Consider the following 21,127-nt stretch of genomic DNA (forward strand, 5'->3'; position numbering starts at 1 on the left):
TGAAGGCGGGAGAAGAAGGGGACGACAGAGGATGAGATGGTTGGTATAGCATCACTGACTCAATGTACATGAGTTTGAGTAAGTTCCAGGAGTTGGTGATGGACAGGGAAGCCTGGTATGCTGCAGTCCATGGGGCCGCAAAGAGTCAGACACGACTGAGCAACTGAACTGAACTGAACTGAAGGTCAAACTGATTATTATGTTGACAGTAAGCTGGTGGGGGACAAAGACTAGGAGACTTTTGCAGTAATCCAGGCAAGTAGGATCATTGCACTACATAACTCCAAGAAGCATCGTTCACCTGTTATGTCTGTGAATGGTGCTTCCTGTAATGAGCAGTATATAGTACAACAGCTGTAGTTTGTGGCCCATAGGCAAGATGTCTTGGACCAGGGTGGATGCAACGTGAATGGTGAGAAGTGTTCAGTCAAGATATATTTTGAAGATAGAACTAATAGGATTTTTTGACATGGTAGATGTGGAATATGAAAGAATCAAGTATGATTTCAAGGTCATCCATTACTTTCATGAATTATTATTTTTCATTAAACTAAATGCCATTTACTAAGGAGGAATAATTCATATTTATTTTTTAATTCAACAAACATTTATTGAAAGTCTACTTTGTAGTTCTTTGTTCCAGATTCTGTAGGATATTTGAAAAGTACAATAGCAGCAACAACAGGAAATCCTGTCCTGGAAACATAACTAGTTTGTTACACAAAGCCTCCATAGAGAAAAGAATCAGTACTGAATAGAGCAACATAAGAAAAAAATATTATAATGGGATGGGTTAGATACTATATATATAACTACTTCTCTAGGGAAATGGTCCAATTTGAAAATAATTTTACGTTTGTCAGGATATGGCCATATTTTTCACTGCTATATTCTACTATTTATTGCTAAGAATCAGCCTGCAATGCAGGAAACCTGGGTTCAATCCCTGGGTCAGGAAGATCCCCTGGAGAAGGAAATGGCAATCCACTCCAGTATTCTTGCCTGGAAAATTCCATGGACAGAGGAGCCTGGTGGGTGGGTTACAGTCCACTGGGTCACAAAGAGTCAGACACAAGTGAGTGGCTTTCACTTTCATTGCTATATTGCTCTTCAACAATTTATTAACTATTTTCTGATGTTAAAGGACTCATGTGTTTCCTGTTCCAAATGCAAATAGATACGCTCTATGGTTGACACCTGCTCCAGGAGGAAGTGTAATATATAAAAGACTTCATGGCTGAGGTAGGAATTGTCTGTTTCACATGCCCTTCTCTTACTGATGTCTTATATTACATTCCTCACAGGTTGGTTGAGAATTCAGTCTTGCCTTGGCCCCTAGTTCCTACTCGTCCAACTTCTGACTTGCAAATTTTCATACTTCTGACCACCTATCTTCCTTGCAGCCCTTTGGTTTACAAGAAATTCTGAGATCTTTTGACTTCTCATGCCTTACTTCACCCACTTCATTCATAGTCAAGTCTTGCTGATTCCTGTTCTGTGGTTTTCATTAACACAGCTTTCCTAATAATGATGAGATAGTAAAGATTATAATAATGGGTAGGATATCTAACATCTTTACGTACTGACTATGGGCTAGGCACTATGTGATGCTATTTAAATACATTTTAAATATACTTTAGGAGTTCTGGTGAGTGGGTACTATCATTATTCCAATGAGGAACTGAGCTTTAGAGAGATTAACATGCCTGAAGTAACTCAGCCAGAAAGTGGCAGAGCTAGGATGCAAACTCCAAGTGCATGAAGACTACTATGTAAACATGTCCTTCTGTACCATATGCATATTTAATATGATTCAGAGGGAGGGGGAAGCCAATCCCAACAAAGTTCTCTAAACTCTCAAAGCCTCCATGTTTAATAATTATCTTTCTAATATCATGGATTTATCCATTTTTAATTTTGCTTAGTTGAAGTTAGGAGATAACATTTTGCAATATAGTCCTATTTTTAAAGGTATTGATACTAGAGTTAGTTTTGTATGCCCCTAAGCACAGGTACTGATTTTATTTTCTAAGGCTCCAAAATCACTGTGGATGGTGACTGTAGCCATGAAATTAAAAGATGCTTGCTCCTTGGAAGGAAAGCTATGACAAACCTAGACAGTGTTATTAAAAAGCAGAAACATCGCTTTGCTGACAAAGGTCTGTATAGTCAAAGCATGGTTTTTCCAGTAGTCATGTATGGATGTGAGAGTTGGATCATAAAGAAGGTTGAGCACTAAAGAACTGATGCTTTCGAATTATGGTGCTGGAGAAAACTCTTTGAGAGTCCCTTGGACTGCAAGGAGATCAAACCAGTCAATCCTAAAGGAAATCAGTCCTGAATATTCATTAGCAGCACTGATGCTGAAGCTTAAACTCCAATACTTTGGCCACCTGATGCAAAGAGCCAACTTGTTGGAAAAGACCTTGATGCTGGGAAAGACTGAAGGCAAAAGGAGAAGAGGGTGGCAGAGGATGAGATGGTTAGATAGCATCACTGATTCACTGGACATGAATTGGAGCAAACTCAGGGAGATAGTGAAGGACAGGGGAGCCTGGCGTGCTGCAGTCCATGGAGTCGCAAAGAGTTGGACACGAGTTTGTGACTGAACAACAGTAACAGACACAGGTATACACACACACATACACATACTCTGAACATAGGCTAACAAAGCAGCAACTGAAAGTAGAAATAACAATGGGAACTTCTAGTAGACCAAGATCAAAATTTAAAAAAGGAGGGAAGAGGAAGAAAACTAGCAAGTGTGTTTTGAGTCTTTCATGTTATTAGTTACTGTGTTAAAATGTTCATTTAATCCTTACAACTTTATTATTATCCTCACTTTACTCAGGAGAAAAATAAACTGCCAAGAAAATATTACTCCTAATTGGCAGATGAAGAAATAAAGGATTAGAAATTGAGATCAAAATCACATAAAGTGTCAAAGCAGAGCTGAAAACCCAGACTTAAATTACAAAGCCTGTCAAATTAATCACTGCAGGTGGTAGACAGATTCCAGGGTAGCCACATGATTCCCACTTCCTGATAGTCACAACTTTGTGTAATCCCCTCTTTTTGAATGTAAACAAAACTTGTGACTTGCATGGTGAAGATAGAATATCATCATGGTGAAGATAGAATATGATGCTAGGTGACTCTCTTTAGAGAGTTTAGAGACCCTCCTTGCTGTTTGGATGAAGTAATCAGCCATAGTGAGAAAACCTATATGGCAAGGAATTGCAGGAGGCCTCTAGGAGCTGAGGGCAGTCCTCAGCTAGCAAGAAACTATGGTTTCATACAATCGTAAGAAAAGGAATTCTGCCAATAACATGCATCACCTTGGAAGCAGATTCTTCCCCAGTCAAAGCTCCAAATGAGAACACAGCCTGACTGATATTTTGATTGCAGCCTTATGAGACCCTGAGCACCAGACCAAGCTAGGCTGTGCCCAGACTCCTGATTCACAGAAACTAAGAATTGATGCTTTTGAACTGTGGTGTTGGAGAACACTCTTGAAAGTCCCTTGGACTGCAAGGAGATCCAACCAGTCCATTCTGAAGGAGATCAGCCCTGGGATTTCTTTGGAAGGAATGATGCTAAAGCTGAAACTCCAGTACTTTGGCCACCTCATGAGAAGAGTTGACTCATTGGAAAAGACTCTGATGCTGGGAGGGATTGGGGGCAGGAGGAGAAGGGGACGACACAGGATGAGATGGCTGGATGGCATCACTGACTCGATGGACGTGAGTCTGAGTGAACTCCAGGAGTTGGTGATGGACAGGGAGGCATGGCATGCTGCGGTTCATGGGGTTGCAAAGAATCGGACATGACTGAGCGACTGAACTGAACTGATTTTCATGGTAATCAAATGAAAATTTGGAATATCAGCATGAAAGATAAATGTAACAGGGCAGTTTAACAGAGTTAAATAATTGTTTCCAAAGTAATCAAGCAGCTGATTTAGAAGATACAAGCAATGATGATATATTGAAAAATTATATGAGTCAAACAATTATTGAGTGTATTATTATCACATGAGATATCATAACATTTCTGTTGCTTATCCACACATTTAGTTTTAATATCTTACACCATACTCAAAGTAAACTGGAAAGTTTTCCAATAGTCCCACATTAGATATGAAGATATTAAAACATAGTTTCAAGTTTTATCATGCTATAAATTGTGATTTAAAAACACTGTTACATCTTAGAATAGCTGAAACATGATGGATCAAATAATTCAGGGCATTGGAACAAAAAATCAAACCCTGATGAAATTACTACCAGCACTACTACTTTTAGTGCTTGAATGCATGTTGACTTTGTACCAATGGTAATTTATATTAATAGAAAAACACACAATGTAATTATACATATTTAGGGGCTTCCTTTCTTTGGGATTGGAATAAAAACTGACCTTTTCCATTCCTGTGGCCACTGCTGTTTTCCAAATTTGCTGGCATATTGAGTGCAGCACTTTCACAGCATCATTCCGATCACAAAGAAAGGCAATGCCAAAGAATGCTCAAACTACCGCACAATTGCACTCATCTCACATGCTAGTAAAGTAATGCTCAAAATTCTCCAAGCCAGGCTTCAGCAATATGTGAACCATGAACTTCCTGATGTTCAAGCTGGTTTTAGAAAAGGCAGAGGAACCAGAGATCAAATTGCCAACATTCGCTGGATCATGGAAAAAGCAAGAGAATTCCAGAAAAACATCTATTTCTGCTTTATTGACTATGCCAAAGACTTTGACTGTGTGGATCACAATAAACTGTGGGAAATTCTGAAAGAGATGGGAATACCAGACTACCTGATCTGCCTCTTGAGAAATCTGTATGCAGGTCAGGAAGCAACAGTTAGAACTGGACATGGAACAACAGACTGGTTCCAAACAGGAAAAGGAGTACGTCAAGGCTGTATATTGTCACCCTGCTTATTTAACTTCTATGCAGAGTACATCATGAGAAATGCTGGACTGGAAGAAACACAAGCTGGAATCAAGATTGCCAGGAGAAATATCAATAACCTCATATATGCAGATGACACCACCCTTATGGCAGAAAGTGAAGAGGAACTCAAAAGCCTCTTGATGAAAGTGAAAGAGGAGAGTGAAAAAGTTGGCTTAAAGCTCAACATTCAGAAAACTAAGATCATGGCATCCGGTCCCATCATTTCATGGGAAATAGATGGGGAAACAGTGGCAACAGTGTCAGACTTTATTTTTTTGGGCTTCAAAATCACTGCAGATGTTGACTGCAGCCATGAAATTAAAAGATGCTTACTCCTTGGAAGGAAAGTTATGTCCAACCTAGATAGCATATTGAAAAGCAGGGACATTACTTTGCCAACAAAGGTCCATCTAGTCAAGGCTATGGTTTTTCCTGTGGTCATGTATGGATGTGAGAGTTGGACTGTGAAGAAGGCTGAGCGCCGAAGAATTGATGCTTTTGAAGTGTGGTGTTGGAGAAGACTCTTGAAAGTCCCTTGGACTGCAAGGAGATCCAACCAGTCCATCCTGAAGGAGATCAGCCCTGGGATTTCTTTGGAAGGAATGATGCTAAAGCTGAAACTCCAGTACTTTGGCCACCTCATGCGAAGAGTTGACTCATTGGAAGACTCTGATGCTGGGAGGGATTGGGGGCAGGAGGAGAAGGGGATGACAGAGGATGAGATGGCTGGATGGCATCACTGACTCGATGGACGTGAGTCTGAGTGAACTCTCGGAGTTGGTGATGGACAGGGAGGCCTGGCGTGCTGTGATTGATGGGGTTGCAAAGAGTCGGACACGACTGAGCGACTGAACTGAACTGAGGGGCTTCCTAGTTGGCACAGTAGTAAAGAATCCACCTGCTAATGCAGGAGACACAAGGGACCAAGAGACGCAGGTTTGATCCTTGGGTTGGGAGATCCCCTGGACTAGGAAATGGCAACCTACTCCAAAATTCGTGCCTGGAGAAGTCTATGGCCAGAGGATCCTGGTGGGCTGTTACAGTCCATGGTGTTGCAAATAGCTGGACACGACTGAGTGACAGCATGTACATGAGTATGAGCTATAGAGTAAGTTAGAGAACTTGAATGGGTTTCCATTTGATAGGTTTAAGGTTTGCTATTTAGAAAAAGAGCTTCCCAGGTGGCTCAGTGGTAAAGAATCTACCCCAATGAAGGAACCTGGTGGGCTACAGTCCATGGGGTCCCAGAGTCGGACGTGACTGTGCACATACATTGTAGAGAAAAGAGGGGCTAGTGCTCGTATCTAACTAAACTGCAAAATTCTTTTTCTGATTGTTCCTACAACTATGTTCCCTTTCCCTTCTGTATTTATATTGGCATATGAAAGTATAGTTTCTGTCAAACAAGTCATTAAAAATGGTATTCACTAATTGAGAAACATGTTAGTCTCACAACTGCCCCATACACAAATACGTGCTGAGCATATAGCAAACATGACATAGGCCTTTCATAGGTGTTGCAGCATTAGAAAATTTGCCCATTCTCCATCTAATGAGAATATCTGACCCCGGTGACTATCACCATTCATAATTCTCAACAGGTTTAATAAAGATAATGCCAGATACACTGTTAGTAATAGGTTAGCTAAATATTGCCTTGATATTTGCTTCATTTGAGGGCAATAATGATTTCTATCAGTTATTCTTAATTTTCTGTGATCTGTGCTTTCTGGAAATTAATACTAATTACATATCTCTACACATTTGTTTTCAATTTGGCTTTTCTTTTTAATACTGCAATCATTTAAGGGATAACAGGTGAACATATTAATCGGAAATATACCTACTTCTAAATTAAATTCCTTATCCGGTTAAGAGTCTTTTGTTATGTTTTTGGCAAACCTGATTATCAGCATTTAGTTTTAGATTTAGATTCATGATTATGAACTGTTCTGTGAATTAGTAAAAACAAAATCATGCTGGATCCCTGAAAGAACTCAGTGCAATACTCAACATGTATTTTCTTCCTATGGTTTGTTATCTACAAATGGATGATAAGGAAAGCAAACCTGTCTGTCTTGTGCTAGTGTCTGAGAGATACTTCATAGCTATTCTCTAACCCAAGTGCCAACTACAGCAACTTGGAATCTTTTTCTGAGCAAGGTCGGGTATAAGTGCAAATATTTTTTAAAACGCCAAACCACTGGGTATAAGGCAGCTTTTGAACTACTGTTGGTTTCCTGATGTGGTTTCAAAATATAAGAACTTGTTGCATCCATTTCATAGTATAATCTATGAACTGATTCTAGATTTAAAGTGAATTATTTTTCTCTCTGGCCTTTGGTGAAATTTGGTGAGTCTTTCTTGTGTAATGTATGTAACGTGTGTAATCTGGTTTTACCCAGGATTTAGGAGAGTTTATTATTTTTATAGTTAAATTTAGTTCATGTTGGAGATTATTGTTCTCATTCTCCTTATTACAAAATTGTAGAAAATTGAATTTAGAACAATATAAAGAATTTCCTCTCAACTATTTTTGTTTCTTCTCTATTGTCCTTCCCTTCCCCCAACTTTAGCTCTTTAGTGGGTAAAATAGTTATGTTTGCAGTTTTCAAAATGACTTCTTAGAAGTGAAACTGGAAACTTTTTTTTTCAATCTCCAACGGTAAGAGTTACATTTTCACTTTTGATTTGATAAAACACATGAAACACACTAGCTGATAAAATAAGCATTCAAAAGGCCCTTTTCTCTCTTTTAAAAAGTATCCTAACACATTCTCTTTCTTGTGGATTCTATTAACTGGATTAAGATCACCAGCCCTCCGAAACCAGGCTAAATTGGATTACTGTTGAGAATCATAGTGAGGAGGTATTAAATAATACACATGCACACATACACACTCTTCAAGTATTTCAATCAAAGCAGGAAGAACTGATTCCATGGCTAGAGAAGTGTGACAGGTGCGAGAGGAAGGCCTGGAACTTGGGCAAAACTTGGGATTTGGTGGGAGAAGGCCTCCATAGGGAGTGCACTGTTTCCAGAGTCCAGTGGATTGTTGGGGAGGGGGTGACCTTAAACCTTTCAAAGGACACTTAACCGGGAAACTCTGAACAGCCTTCACTTTAAAGGGGTGAAAGGAGAGGTGGAATGTTGTGGAAGTATCTGCTTTAATAGGTGCTGAGTGATTGAGGGATGTTTGGTGTCGGTTGGTCGAGGGCCACCCTGAGGGGTCGCGTACAGACCCGGGAAGGCGGCAAGCGGCACCTGGCTGCAGCCGAGAGCACCTGGGGGTGGGGGAGGGGTCGTAGGGAAAAGTCGAGTTCAGCGTGCGTTTCTGTCTCTGCCTGGGAAGTTATTAAAGATTAGAGGAGGCGCTGAGCGGCCGCGCGGGGTATTCCCCGCTCCGGGGTAACGCCGGCGGCACCCGCTCCAGGTCCGGCCCTCTCCCGAGACGGCAAGCGCTCCCCCCGGCCCCGGCCGCGGCCTCCCGCCCCGGTGGAGCCGCGCGGTGGATTGTGGGCTGGGGGCTGCGGCGGCCTCGCGGCGGCCTCTGGCACTGTCTCCCCGGACCTAGCCAGACCGAGGCGGGCGGGCGGGGTGAGGAGAAGCAGTAGAGCAGGGAGCAGAGTCGCTAGGGGTAGTGGTCGCGGCGCGGCGGCGGCGGCGGCGGCGGCGGCGGCTCCTCTGGAGGCCGGGGATGTGGGAGAGGCGGTGGCAGCAGCGGCGGAGGCGGCGCTGCGGACTCGGGGGAAACTGCTGGCTGACAGGACACCCGGGAGAGACGTGAGGGAGCCGCCGCTGCCGCCTCTCACCCCTGAGCGGAGCTGGGCTCGAGAGGGCGGCCCTGTGCTCCCCCGGCCGACGGGCCAGCCGGCGCGGGGCGGGGCGGGAAGCCGGGCTCGGGCCCAGCCGGGCTCCGGGCGGCGGCGGCCGCGGAGCAGCAGCCTCGGCGCGACGTGGAGGCTTGGAGGCGGCGGCGATGCACTAGGCCTCGCTCTAGGGCGGCTGCCCGGGACCCGCAGGTAGGTGTCGGGCCGGCCCCACGCGGCCCCCAGCGCTTCGCGGCCCACTCTCGCCCCGACTTGCCGTGGAGGGAGGACAGAGACCCCACCCCCTCTGTCTCCTCCCAGGCCCAAGCCGGCGGAGTTTCGGTCACAACTGACCAGCGCCGAAGCTTCCATTCCTCCCGGCCACCACCTCCTCCTCTTCCTTCTCACTCTCCCGCCGGGATCCGGGCCGGCAGCTGTACTCTTCGCCCCTAGCCCGCGGCTGCGACGCCGCTCTCGCCGCTCTCGCCCCTCTCGCCCCTCTCGCCCCTCTTGGTATTTCGGCTGTGGAACTTCCACCACCCTCCTTAGACGCTGCCCCCAAACTTTCCCTTTCTTTTTCTAGCCGGGCCCTTAACCTGCTTTTTGATCCTACTGGAATAATTTAAATTTAAAAAGTCATTTTTTCTTCCTGGAGATGGCCAGCCCAGAAAATAACTCGGTGTTTTGCAGTTTGGCAGTTTAGCTCGCAATCATTTTCTTCAGTAGTTAATTTTCTTCAGTTATACATCTTCCCGTCTCTGCATTGATACAAAGGCAGGCCTTAACCTGCTCTCCTGTTGTTGACAGGGGAACTTTTGCCTGCCCATTATGATTAACACTTGGTCTGTCCATGTGCTGAGTTTGGGATGGTATTTTTAGAATTTTGGCTGACCCGGGTTGCAGTTTGTTTTTAAGAGTTCCCCATTAACTAGATTTATTTTGATCTTTATTTAGGCTCTCTTTACTTTCGAAGAATTCAGTTGGAATGTTTTTGTGTTTTATTTTTAATTGGTTCTGTGTCTGATTTGTCAAACCCCAGGGCAGTCTTAATAGTAAATGCTTTAAAAAGGCAAGTGATGTCATGATAGTGTACTGAGAAATGTTATTGTGGTAACTTAAATTGCAGATTTTGACGGACATTCTGGTTGACTTTTATATCTGATGTTCTATTTGGAAAAGTAGCTTGAGAGCCTTAATGACTTCTAAGATGGAATGATGGGATTTGTTTGATTGCAGTCAGATTCTGATTTCCTGGAAATAGGTATTACTTGATTGTTCATAGTTGTCATCATTGCTTATGATAGGTTTTGATAAAAATCAATGTGTGCAAATTTTGGGTGCTTGATAGTTATGGTCTAAGGGATTAGATGTTTGCGATTTTATTGTGATTTGGCTATTTTAAAATGATACTGTCTTAATTTTAGAATTATTGCGTTATCAGGACAGACATTACAACCTGAGGATCACTTTTAAAAGAAATTAAAAATATCTCTATGGTTTTCTTTACAAAGAGTGAACTACAACAAAACTGTAAAGACTGTCTTTGTTCTGTTGTTGATGATGATATTAATATATTTTGGTTTTAGAGAGGTTTTGACTTTTCACTTTCATGCATTGGAGAAGGAAATGGCAACCCACTCCAGTGTTCTTGCCTGGAGAATCCCAGGGACAGGGGAGCCTGGTGGGCTGCTGTCTATGGGGTCGCACAGAGTTGGACACGACTGAAACGACTTAGCAGCAGCCGCAGAGAGGTATTGTTACCCTAACATTTGGCTTTCTGAAATGTTTTTCATTGCATTTAAGTTATCCAGAGTTTATTAGGAAAAGATGATTAAATTTGTATTTATTTTCTGGAAAAGTTAATTTCTGGATAGGTATTAAGTTTTTATGTCAGAATTAAAATCAAATCTTACACAAATCTTGAAATGGGAAACTTTGCAGAATTTGTTCTTAATCACATTCCTTTCCTATCAATAAGAATTGATTAAAATTCTTTTTCTGCTTTAAGCTTTTTACAATATTTATTGAGTAGGGTACACTTATTTAAAGTGTTAAATTCGTCCATTTTTAGGTAATTTACATAGTTGTGCAACCATTACCATAATCTAATTTTAGAACATTTTCATCACCCCAAAAAGAAACCTCTGCCCATTAGCAGTTACTCCCCATTCTCCCCACTCCACCCTACCCCCGGACATAGGCAACCACTAATCTACTTTCCATCTCAATATTTGCCTGTTATGGTTCACTCATATATACAGTATTACTCCCTGAAAAATTTTTCTTTTAAAATTAATTTCCACGTTTAAAATAGTTTGAGTCAGGCAATAATCAACTGATCACTGGTATTAAAAAGTGATATTTTAAACAGTTGACATCCTGTTTGGTTGTATTCATCATAGATTACTACTGGAGAAAGAAAAGTTAGCATGAATGACTTCAGTGATCTGAGGAGGTGGTTTAGTCAGCTGGGAGTCAGTAAGTAAAAGTTGAAGGAGTGTTTTTGCCATTGGATATTAGAGTTGAAAAGATCTTAAAGGTCATCTGCTTACTTCTACTTCCTTCACAAATAGATGGCAGGAACCAGATGAGGAAATCTGGAGTGGAAGCTTGAATCTCTAGGGCACATGATTTAAGAACCACAGTGTTACCATGTAAAGCAAGAAATGGGGATTTGCGAGTTAGAACTGTTAAGATCTTATGTATAAGTATGTACGTACATATGGATGTATGTATTTGACATTTTACTAGCAGAGTAGTGAGAGAACTGGACATTTCCCCATCTTTGGGATGGAGGGAGGAAGGGGACGATACATGTGATTCATATTACAAAATCCTATAAAATGCTTTAAGCTAAAGGAAGATAGCATATATATTATTTAGGTATCTTTTTGTACTGTTACCATCTTAATTTTTAAAAAATCCACATTTTAGAAACACAATTAAAAAAAAATTATACAGGGCTGGTTGGAGGCCTCTTTTTTTCAAGACCTAGGACCCTAACTTTTAAATCAGTGGTTCTCAAAGAGGGGCAGTTTTGCCCTCCGAGGGATATTTGGAAATGTCCAAAGACATTTTTCATTTCACAGCTGAGGGTTGGATACTGTTGGCCTCTAGCCAGGGATGTTGCTAAATATCTTATAATGTGCAAGACATATCCCATTCCACCCTGCCTCCCCCCAACCTCCTGACACACACAACAAAGAATTATCTGACCCTAAATATCAGTAATGTTCTAATCCTGTGGTTTGCATGATTCTGGTAAGGGCCTGAGCTAATGTTCCTGACTTCCACCAGATGGGAAAATATTCTCATTGGGCTCTGTTTGGTGGGTAAGGTTAAACTTTAGGTCCTCTGGCAATTCTCTCTCTTTGTAAGAGGAGGCAGTGAGGGAAGAATCTGTGACATAATGCAGATACTTTTTTAGTCTGCTTAGTTGTCTTCAAATCTGAAGTAAAAGAATTGATTTTCTTTCTGAAAATGGCAGCCTTATTTTATTGCAGATTTGAGCTATTATGTTTTGAATTGTTCATTACTGGTACATAGGTTTTTGAATTTAAAATAGATAAATAGTGTTTTCTTTACCTAGATTATTTTTTTTTCTGGTAGCTTCAACTGCCAAGGAAGAGAAGTAAGCTGTGTTTTAATTAATTAATAATGTATATTATGATATAGAAAAATTCAAAGCTTACTCATGAATCTCATCTTTTTTTCTTATTGGCCCCGCTTTTTGAAAAAATTATTTCTTTTTGGTTGTGCTAGTCTTGATTGCTGCATGCAGGCTTTCTCTAGTTGCAGTGAGCAGTTCTACTCTTCATTGTAGTTCGCAGGCTTTTCACTGCAGTGGCTTCTCTTATTGTGGAGCTTAGGCTCTATGTGAACAGGCTTCAGTAGTTGCAGAATATGGGCTCAGTAGTTGTGGAGCATGGGCTTAGTTGCCCCAAAGGCATGTGAGATCCTCCCGGACCAGGGATCGAACTGGTGGCTCCTGCATTGACAGGCAGTTTCTTTACCACAGTGAGAGTAAAAAGTGAAAGTGTTAGTCATTCAGTCCTGTCCGACTCTTTGCCACCCCATGGACTGTAGCCTGCTAGGCTTCTGTGTCCATGGGATTCTTCTGGCGAGAATACTAGAGTGGATAGCTGTTCCCTTCTCCAGGGTTCTTCCTGACTTAGGGCTCGAACCTGGATCTCCTGCATTGTAGGCAGGTTCTTTAACATCTGAGCCACTGGGGAAGCCCACTTTACCACAATACCACCAGGGAAGTCCTAGGCCTCACTTTTGACTCTTATTTAATTTCTTTGTAGCAAGTTTAATTTGGTGATGAAAGGAGATTGAAAAGTTGGAATCACTTTTGTTATTTACCAGCCTTATGACTTTATTAGATAAATTACCCAATCTTTCTGAGCCTCAGTTTTCTCATCTATAAGGTAGGAATAGCAGTAATTTTGGTATTTTAAAGTTATTGTGAGAATTAAATGAGGTAATATGTTAAGATGCTATGTCAGCTATAAAATACTATATGAGTTAGTTACTGTACCTGAAACTAGTATAATGTTGCATGTTAATTATGCTTCAATTAATAAAAAAAAAAGAGTTACTTGTTTCAGAGGATTCAAATTAGAAAGGGATATAGATGGTGCTGAAGCAAGAATACAGAAAGCAAGGCAGAGAAGTAACTGCTGAAAACCTCTCTAGGGAGAAGAGAGTTCTAAAAATATATTGATAACAAACTAGTGAAAGAACTAGTCAGTTCAGTTCAGTCACTCAGTCATGTCTGACTCTTGGCAGGCCCATGGACTGCAGCTCGCCAGGCTTCCCCATCAATCACCAGCTCCCTGAGTTTGCTCAGACTCAGGTCCATTGATTTGGTGATGCCATTCAACCATCTCATCCTCTGTCATCCCCTTCTCTTCCTGCTTTCAATCTCCCAGCATCAGGGTCTTTTCCAAAGAGTCAGTTCTTCACATCAGGTGGCCAAAATATTGGAGCTAGTATTATCACCATAATTTGAAGCTCTTTGACCTAGGGGCAGACTGACTTCCTTCAGTAGCACCTGAGGGCATCACCATTACAACATAATATAAAACAGATTATTAAAATGGTGAAATTGAGTTATCAAGGAAAGATTACCTTGTTTTCAAAATATGCTGTTTGAAAAGCCATAAAAAATGTATAATTTAAGAATTAAAAACTTCAGAAGTGCCTTATACAAAGAGTTTTGACCTTACCAAGGGTAAACTATAGTTATCCTGGATCATTTCCCTTATTAGGAATAATCCCTTCTGCCTTCATTTATTATTCATGCCTTCCTTTTTTCTAGAAGAATTTTTCTACCACTGGTAATTGCTCTTCACATGTGAGGATTCAATTGAAGACATAGGGGTTTTAAACCTATCCACTATTTGTAAAATCTCATTTATTTCTAGATTTGTTTCTTTATTATTTTTCAGCATCTTTTTTTATACAATAAAGAAATGTTTTGATTTTTCTGTATGTTTGGTAGTTCATTGTTGTGCATTTAGAGTTGGATTAACTGAAATACTTGAAATGAATGGGGAGAAATGTAATCTTAGAATTTTGTTAAACTGGTCAGTTTTCCTTCACAATCATACAAAAGTAAAACTGCAGATAAAACAGAGTTCCAGCTATCCAGTGAGATTTTTTTGGACAGCATGAGGGTAGAATGGTTGGAGATAGTATTCAAAATAAGTCATGTTGTGGTATTGGTAGGATTTTTTAAAAAGTATGGTGAACTTTAATGGGAACCCACTTCAGTATTCTTGCCTGGAAAATCCCATGGATGGAGGAGCCTGGCAGGCTGTAGTCCATGGGGTCGCAAAGAGTCGGACATGACTGAGCGACTTCCCTCTCACTTTCACTTCATGGTGAACTTAAAAAATTGTAGGGGGTTCCCTGGTGGTCTAGTGGTTAGAATTCCAGGCTTTCATTGCTGTGACCCAGGTTCAGTTATTGGGGAACTGAGATCCTGCAAGCCACAGCTGGTATGGCCAAAAACAAAAAACAATCAGATTGTAGAGAGTGGGGGCAAATTTTCATGTCATAAATGCTACTGATTTGAATAATTTATATTCAATTAGTTAGCTTTTTGATTAAAACTAAGTTCAGAGATTGGGTGTTTGTGTATGAATATTGTGGTAATATGTCATGTTTTATAATGTTTTTTCTCCTATGGAGTGAATAATTTTGAAATCATAATAGTTATCAAGAAAGTTTGTGACCTGGTTTGTTTTGTTTTCTTTTTCAGTTTGGCTAAATAAAATCCTAAGCTATAGCAGTGTCAGTTGGAATGGAGAGCAAGGGCTGGATTTCTGATTAAGAGTAGAATTGGTGTGGAAATTGAAGATTGTAGAGAGGTCAAAGAGTTAAATTGGCCCTATTTGTCATTAGCTTGGTAAGCTAGATAGAGAAGGAAGGTAGAGAAGGGTGGATGAAGATAGTGAATTTAAGTTTTGGATGTCTTGAATTTTAGGTGTCTCTGAGAGTTGCAGGTAAAGATACGCCCAGTAAGCAGTTACAAATTTGGGTATGGACTACTGACAAGCAGTTAGAGAAAATATGAAATCTGTCTAGTTTTCTCCATCTTCTGTACTGTTATCTGAGTTGAGGCTGTTGTCATCTCTCACCTACATTATTACAACTTTCCTATTTCATCTCTTCTAGTCTTAGTCCTCTCCAGTCCATTTTTAGTGTTACAATCAGTGATCTTTCTTAAGGGAAAATTTGATTATATCGTTCCTCAGTTAATTTATTTCTGTGATTTTCTTTTATCCTCATGATGAAATCCATATTCCTTATTGCTTTAGCAAATTTATAAATTCATTTAAGTTCTTTTCCCAATTTATCTCTCGAGTCTAGTGGCTCTCCACAACTCCCTGTTCCCCTTAAATAAACAGATTGAATTACTTGTGATTTCTGACAGTAGGCTCTCTCTTCCCTCCAAACTCTTGTACTTACTATTCCGTATTCCTGAAGGGTTCTCCTTATCACACTCTTTTCCCCCTTCATCTATCTGACTCGTTTCTGCTTATCTTCAGTTCTTAGTAAGCCTTCATTGGTCCATTGATTCATATTATTATTACTGAAAAGTTTTAAACTCACAAAAAAGTCAAAAGAATAGTAGAATGAACACACACACCTTTTGCCAAACCTGGTAACAGGATATGGATATTACAATGCTTCATTCTTAATACTTAAGCATGTATTTCCCAGTTACAGGGACATTCTCTTATATAACCACAATACCACCATGATACCTAGTAATATCAACAATTGCTCAATAACATTATTCAACATATGGTCCATACTTAAATTCTCCTATTCGTTCCAAAATTCTTTATAGATTTTTTTCTCCCTTTAGTGCAAGATTCGGTCAAGAGTCATACGTTGCATTTGGCTTCTGTGTCTCTTCAGTCTTTCTCAGTCTGGACTAGTCTCATTGTCTCCCTTTCTTCTTGGGTTTAGCGTTTGAAGAGTGGAGGTGTTTGTCCTCCATATTCTGAATTAGTCTTTTTTTTTAATGATTCGATTCTGATAGAATATTTCTGATGAGAATACAAAACAGGTGATATATATATACCTATCACTTTATCACATTAGGAGACACCTAATACCAGGCTGTCCTCTGTTGGTGACTCCAGCTTGATCATTTGGTAAGAACTGACAGATCTCTACTGTTTAATACATGATTGACTTTGTGATACTTTGTGGCCATGTAAATATCATGTTCCTAACAATCTTTTAAACTTATGGTTTTAGCATCCCCGTTAATGACCTTTGCTTGGATCAGCCATTGCATTGGAGCATTACAAATAGTGATATTTCTAATTCTTTCATTCTGTCTACATTTATTATCTTCGCTGACTTTTGAGAGCAGTGAGAGCAGGAATGCTGAATATAAGCAACTGAATTTAGAAATCAAGTCATTTCTCACCTTTTCCAGAGCCAAGTAAGTAGTGAAGATGAAAGATGGATTGCTAAGGAGGTAGACAAGAAAGAGAATAGAAGTTTGCCAGGGAAGAGAGAGAAGACGAATTAGCTTGAATAGATAGAGCTGAAGGAAAGAACTTTAGTACTTGACTTTTTTTTTTTTTTTTTGATGAATTGATGAAATTGACAATAGGAGAGTCAGGAAATAATTCATAGATCAAGGTCTTGGAGTGGAGAAAGATGAGATCAAGAACAGCAGTTTGGGGATTGGCTCTGGAAAAGAGTAGACATCTTTTACTGTACTCAGAAAGTTTAGGAGTTGTGTATAGGTGAGAATTAGGTATGTTAGGGTATGAATAGAGAAGGCAATGGCACTCCACTCCAGTACTCTAGCCTGGAAAATCCCATGGGCAGAGGAGCCTGCTAGGCTGAAGTCCATGGGGTCGCTAAGAGTCCGACACAACTGAGCAACATCACTTTCACTTTTCACTTTCATGCATTGGAGAAGGAAATGGCAACCCACTCCAGTGTTCTTGCCTGGAGAATCCCAGGGATGGGGGAGCCTGGTGGGCTGCCGTCTGTGGGGTCGCACAGAGTTGGACACAACTGAAGTGACTTAGCAGCAGGGTATGAATGGAAGAAGTCATATCTGAGGACTTAATTTTATTGATATGTGGTAGATAGTTACTTTTTGAGCATGAGATTGGAGGTAAGCTAGGGAACATTAAAGTAATGAAGTTTGTTATAAACACTGTGGGGACTGGGAAAGCAAAGTGCTTGAGGATAAATAAGTGAAAGGACTGCTGAGCAGAACCTCATTTGAGATTGGAACTCATAAATGTATAATCTGCATGTTTTACATAAATTTTCTCTGGCTGTGTTCTGCAGCCAGGAACAAAAGCAAAGACAGATTGTATTGAAGATGGATGAGCAAGGAGAAAATTAAACATGCAAGGGAGACTGTTGAAGTTATTGACCATGAGATCCAAGCTAAGCAGAGAAGCTTGTAAGGCAGAACTGGGCTAAGAGACCCAAACAGTGGAGAAAGGTATAGAGGTAATACCAAGCAGTAATTCATTAAAATGCTATTTCATTGTTGGTTTGGGGTTATAGTACTAATGAACTCCATAGTTACAGTTACTTACTTTATACCTCAAACTAACATTTAAATATTTTCATTCTTGAATCACTTACTGACTCACTGCAGATGAGTTTCTAGCTATTTTGCTTTATTTTTCTCTCTAAAAAATTTTTTAACAGCATAATCTTTATTATTTTTTATAGAGTACATACTTGTTTAGATTACTTGAAGACCCTTCCCTTCAAGGACCTAGATAAAATATATAGTTTACTAATAAAGATAGACTTAACACTAGATTATTTTTACTCTAGAAAAAAGCAAGGCAGGGTAACCTAAACAGTGGATAAATCCTAGTGTCATTTTTGTCCTTCTTGAGAATACTGCTGCCGCTGCTGCTGCTAAGTCGCTTCAGTCGTGTCCGACTCTGTGCGACCCCATAGATATCAGCCCACCAGGCTCTCCTGCTCCTGGGATTCTCCAGGCAAGAACAAATGAGTGGGTTGCCATTTCCTTCTCCAATGCATGAAAGTGAAAAAGTGAAAGTGAAGCCGCTCAGTCGTGTCCGACTCTTAGCGACCCCATGGGCTGCAGCCCACCAGGCTCCTCCATCCATGGGATTTTCCAGGCAAGAATACTGGAGTGGGGTGCCATTGCCTTCTCCGTCTTGAGAATACATTAATAGTAATTTCCTTTTAGCAACTACTTTCAAGGTAGGGTAGATTATATAGAGTTTATTTTAATTTTACTATTTTTGTAGACATGTTAATAAGTGTCTACTGATTTACATATTTTAGACATTTGTATTCTCCAGTAACTTTGAATGAGTGATTTTAGGATTTGTTACTCTTTGGCCAAGACACCAAGAATAGAATACTATGTTCTTATCTGATTCACTCTGACAAAACTTCACTAGTAATACAGTAATATCAATGCCCTAAAGGAGTAAAATAAAGCATCCAAGTTATATTTTGTTTACATTCAACTTTTTATATATTAGAGACAGATTTTTCACAGTACAGTTATATCATTCAGTTCCAGGCTTATGAACCTTAATTTCAGTGGCTGCTATAGTATTTTTTTTTTTAGCATATTGTATGATAGATGCTGGGGGAAAAAGACATTGTTTTTATTTTTAATAACATCTAGATTTTTTAAATGTATTTATATTGTATTTTGAGGATATTTGTGATTTTATTCCTAATAAGAATGTCACACATTAAATATTACTTTATTTTATAGCCATTTAAGAATATGTAAATTTAATATTGTAAATATTTATATCTTATCCTTCCAGACAAGATTCTCTTTTATTGTTCCTTTTTGTCACTAAATCAAAAGTAAATAAGGAACTTAAGGAAACATATATTTAGAATTTCCTGCACGGCACAGGGTCTCATAAATGTCAAATGGGAGTGTAAGGAAAAAGCAAATTAGATTAGCACAACTCTGTTCTTATTTTCTGTGTTTCTTTAGTTTCAACTTGATTTCCCTCAATTTAGAAATACTGATATGTGCAGGGAAAAAAAAAAACTCTAATGTCCAACCAAAGATAGATTTGATAAAAATTATTAGAGATTATTTTTTAATCATAGTAAATTTAAAATATCTCAAATATGTGATATTCTAAGAAACACTTGGAACAACACTTTTGGAATTTTAAGAGCTAATTTCTGGTTAATGGTATAGTTAAGCTTCTTTCCTTCAGCTAAAATGAAAATAATATACTTCTCCACTGTGTAAGATTTATCATCTGACAGAGTCTAGTTTAATCATAATTTTTAAAGTAGCTAAGTTATAAAATATTATATATCATGTATATTATTGCTTACAGTGATCTCAATAATGAAGCTAACTATTAAACATAAAGATTTGAGCTTTCAAAAAATACTAACCAATTAATGCTGTCATATAAATAAGTACTTGTCTTCTCATGTTGGTGACCCATTGTAACATATTTATCCCTCATTGCAGCTCAGAAATTACCCTTTTGCTTAGAAAAATGGTAAATTATACTAATGAAAATGTATAGTGTCTTTTTCCTTAAGTAATAATTTTCTACCCATTTCAGTTTTATAAAATTATTTGAAGCGAAAACTGCCCTAAAAATAGTCCTTAAAAATTATCAAAGATATTAATTATTGTTGCCATTTATTTTTAATATAAGATGGACTTAATAATTGGTGCTTTGGGGACAGAGATATAGAATTTAGAATCAGAAGATCTGAGTGCAAATCACATCTTCACAACTAACTAGCTAAATGGTGTGAAGCCAAGTTACTCTTGAACCTGTTTCTCTATCACAGAATAGGGATCACTGATTCATTCATTTATGGATTCATTCAGAAGTGTTTTTCTTGCAAGGTTGTTAGCAGGACTGGCAAAATCATATAAATGAAACTAAGCAATTATGGACCATATAGTGTTTAGTAATTATTATTGTTATTATTATTGTTTTTCTGTTGCTTCCCTCTCCCCTGCCATCCTTCCTTATTTCATGGATAACATATTTTCATTGCCCTTTTGACCTTAGGACTTCAGATAATTTTCAGAACTAGTGGTGGGAGTGAGGCAGTCCAGGTTCATCCAAGTCCCAGCTGATCTCCCTGCACATCATCAGTAAGGGCATTAGGCAGAAGATTAGTGTGGAAGGCAACTCTTCTGGATCAGCTTGCTCATTTTTTTACTGTTGCCTGACAAAGTCCTGTTTTTCTCAAAGTAGGGCGTAGCCCAAGGTACCTCATAGTCTCTGAGTATAACTATTCAGTATCTTTTCTGCTTCCTCTTCTCCATCCATTCCATCCCATCCCCCTAAGAATCTAATTCTTCCTTCTCTCTCGTCTCCTTTTTCCACCACTTTTTCTTATTTCTTTTAATCTCACCTCCAGTTGATTTCTTGCTGTTTGCCTGTAGATGTGCTCGTCTCCCATGGCCTAAAAAATTCTTGCTCAACTCTTAATTGCTTTTCTTTCATCACCAAAAACATGTTGATATTGTTGCCTTTGTTACTTCATCATTTACTTAACCTCTTGTGGTATGGTTTCTGCCCCAAACTTTGTCCTAAAACTGTTCTAATCCATCGTCCTTTCTGAAGTTAAAAACCTCCTTGACCTCTCTCTGCAGCATGTTCACACTACTGTTCATACTTTCCTTCTGGACCCTTCTCCCTTGGCTTCTGTAGGATGATTTTTCTGACACTTTCTCCCTCACCTCTTACGTGTATTTGCCCCGCTCCTTGCTCTGAGCTCTCATTAGCCCTCTTTTTCGGCACTTTCTTCCTTTGTAATGTTACTTTCCTGTGACTAGAATTATTTATTATTCCTGTAATGTGA

The 21,127-nt window shown here is 39.6% G+C and overlaps 1 protein-coding gene across 4 annotated transcripts in view; it reads left to right on the top strand.

The window, feature by feature from the left end:
• The first annotated feature begins 8,840 nt into the window (after positions 1 to 8,840).
• The window catches only part of VPS54 (VPS54 subunit of GARP complex), a 102,647-nt gene continuing 90,360 nt past the window's right edge, over positions 8,841 to 21,127 (top strand). For all 4 annotated transcript variants that reach the window (XR_011466038.1, XR_011466039.1, XM_070379376.1 and 1 more), the window contains exon 1: positions 8,841 to 8,980. The gene's annotated coding sequence lies outside the window, so the exon portion shown is untranslated. The remainder of the gene's footprint in view (positions 8,981 to 21,127) is intronic.

The sequence above is a fragment of the Bos mutus genome, chromosome 11 (genome assembly GCF_027580195.1).
Source record: "Bos mutus isolate GX-2022 chromosome 11, NWIPB_WYAK_1.1, whole genome shotgun sequence".
NCBI classification, from domain to species: Eukaryota; Metazoa; Chordata; class Mammalia; order Artiodactyla; family Bovidae; genus Bos; species Bos mutus.